Source organism: Pteropus medius, unplaced genomic scaffold (assembly GCF_902729225.1).
Source record: "Pteropus medius unplaced genomic scaffold, Ma_sr-lr_union100, whole genome shotgun sequence".
Lineage (NCBI taxonomy): Eukaryota > Metazoa > Chordata > Mammalia > Chiroptera > Pteropodidae > Pteropus > Pteropus medius.
Genome location: NW_024356248.1, coordinates 2,656,543 through 2,659,626, shown reverse-complemented (window position 1 = coordinate 2,659,626; position 3,084 = coordinate 2,656,543). Strand labels below are relative to the sequence as shown.

The 3,084-nt window shown below is 38.4% G+C and overlaps 1 pseudogene; it reads right to left on the bottom strand.

The window, feature by feature from the left end:
• Positions 1 to 2,410: 2,410 nt before the first annotated feature.
• Positions 2,411 to 2,530, bottom strand: LOC120600903 (uncharacterized; annotated as a pseudogene).
• Between the last annotated feature and the right edge of the window lie 554 nt (positions 2,531 to 3,084).

The window sequence follows — 3,084 nt, the reverse complement described above, 5'->3', positions numbered from 1 at the left end:
CAGTACCTCAGAATGTGACATTACTTGGGAATGAGGTCTTTGCAGATGTGATTAGTTAAGATGAGGTCATACTGGAGTAGGGTGAGCCGTTAATTCAATATAACTGGTGTTCTTATAAGAAGAGGGAAATTTGGACACAGACACAAAAGGAAGATGGCCTTGTAAACATGGAGGTAGAAGCCCCCAGGTGTTCCTAGCCAAGGAACACCTGGGGGCTTCTACCAACAGCTAGAAGAGGCAAGGAAGAATTCCCTTATAAAAGCTTTTGGAAGAAGCATTGTCCTACCAATGCATTCCTTTTGGACTTTTAACTTCCAGACGGTGATACAATACATTTCAGATTTGTTAAGCCACCCAATTGTAATACTTTATTACAGCAGCCCTAGAAAACTAGTACAGGAAGCCAATACATAGCCATCTAGTCTTCTCCTCTCATGTTCAGAACCAACCGATAATAAACACAAGAATCAAGAAGATGTAGATAAAACTATCAGCTTTACTGTTGATTGTTGGAGCTGGAGAATGAGTTTTAAATCTTTGGTCAAATGAGCTTGCTACTACTTCCTTTCATTAATTCATCTTATCCACCTAGTTACAAATAGACTATGGGCCTCCCTATGTTAGGATCAGATAATTATCATATGTTAAGGAGAGAATTATGGTGATAAACAAAAACCATTCTGAAAAAAAGAGAACCCAGGAGAACCTGGGTTCTTTCTCTGAAAATCACCAATTAGATAAATTCCTGCTTCTCACATGGAGAATTTAAAGTGAAGAGTTTTAGGAAACACCAGAAGCCACTCTTCACCTGTTTCTAAGAGGGCAGAAACTCCTCCTTCGGGCCATGGTAGAAATGTGGAAAGAGAGAGAGAATGCTTCAATCTAATACATTTAGTAATGCTTATGATATATAAGTTAAAAGAAAATAAAACAAGCAAATTATATGTGCACTGAATAGAAAAGCATAAAACACAGATCATTTCATCAGTCACACCAAAAGAGAGAGTATAAGGGGCAAAAAAGATGGGCACCCAGTACCAAACCCTGAAGAATTTCAACAGTTCCTGGTATAATAGGTCATCTCTGTACTTTTCAGTCTTGTCATGTATAAGACGGAAATAAAAGTATCCTACTTGTAAGGTTGTTTTTAGAATTAAAGTGCTTAGCATAATAAATGGTACTTATACAAGTACTCAGTAAATTAAATTAAAACACACTTTGTTGTTGTGGAAAATACCAAAAAAATAACCGTAGTTGTGTGAGACTGATATGATGAATGATATTTATTCCCTGTTTTTTAAATGTTGTTCTTGTATAATTTTTAAATGGTTGATTAATACGAGGAATATTTCTTTCCTTTTCAATTCAGCTAGCTGGTAGTATGCTTTTGCAATTTTTACTCTTCAATGCCATCGCAGAACTGGTCACTACAAACATAGTCATTGACTGGTTTGTGACAGCAGTGACTCACATAGAAAATGATGAAGCGGGTGAGTAATTTTGTTTCTGGCTCTCAGATCAGGATAAAACAGCTTCTATTAAGAAGCTTCTCTAAGGGACTAACGTTTAGCTAGAATTGGGGAAAAAAGTATTACTTCTAAACTAAAATAACCTGAAAATATGCAGAAATGTCTCTTGCTGGATCCTGTGTAAAATTTAAGTCAAACGACTTATCTTAGGCAAAACTATGTGAGAGAATTATGTCTTTTAGACTTACATCTCCCAGGGGATTAATAGAAGAACTATATAGACCGAAAAGTGTCACTGGTCATACCAGTAGGATGGGGACACTGAATGCTAATTCAAAGTTAGTTATGAAATGTTGGTTTCCAATGTCTGGGATCTTCAAATGCCTTCAGAAAATAAAGATTTTAGAGGTCCCTAAGGAGAGTAGTTCTGGAATCAAAGAGTACAAATCTCTAAAAATCCATTCCTCCATAAAATAAATGGGAACACTGGCAAAAGTTGTCAAATCAACTTTTTCAGAATTCTGGAAGTTAGTCAAAGACTTGCAACAATTCAAGGAGCACTTAAGAAAAATGGCTGAATCTTGGTGAGAACAGTGAGAGCCTTTTTGTGTTGTAATTTTCCCTATTCCCATCCCCATCACTCCACTCCTCATAGTCTGTTTCATAGTCTTTATATGAAACAAACTTATAACCACAGGACCTGTGAAAAACACCGGCCTACTAACCACAAGAGGGGGAGAAATGGGATTGGAGCTCCCAGAAAAGCCCCATTCCTAGAGAATTGTTACTAATTTGTCTGGCAGCTCCCCGGAAATCCTCACTGGCAAGGCTCTTCTTTTTTTTTATTTTATTTTTTATATTTTTAGATGAGGCAATCCTTGCTTGACCTCACAGATTTCAAGAACCTTGTCAGCTTAAAATCCCTTATTTTTTACTTTTTATGCCTACAGCACCTGGCCTTCCTAGGTGGTCTCCCATCCAAGTACTAACCAGGCCCGACCCTGCTTAGCTTCCAAGATCAGATGGAGTTGGGTGTGGTTCAGGGTGGCGTGGCCATAGACAGACTCAAAGCTCTTCTTTACTTGACTTTACTCAAAGCTCGGTCACTGGGAATAGCTTTTTTTTCCCCTGGGATGTTTGTCAGAACAACCAAGGGCATTTAGCATTACATCTGCCTAAAGAAGGGATACGAATTGGAGAAAACAAATTGGAGGAAACTGGAGAGAAAGATGTCCATAGGGGACTTTGAAACTATGACAATCCCTGGAAATAAAAAAGGCCATGTGCATATGGAGGAATGTGTGCATGCTAAAAAAAATGCCTGACAATTCCCTAACCTCTCAATTCTGGTTGACCTGAAGCTGTCTGCAAGCAGGCAGTGATGGCTGAGGCAGGGGTGTAAACTGCCTCTCAGAGCCTTAAATACTTACAGCAACCCCCGACACGCGCACATAGAGCTTCTCGGGAAAGACAGGGAAATTTATTGGTTCGAGGCAGTTAAGGAAATCTATGTCCAATTATTTAATAACAACTAAGCAAACAAAACAGAGACATAAATGTCCACACGTGACAAATATGAAGACTTTATATGATTAGTTCAGAGACGTCACTAAAC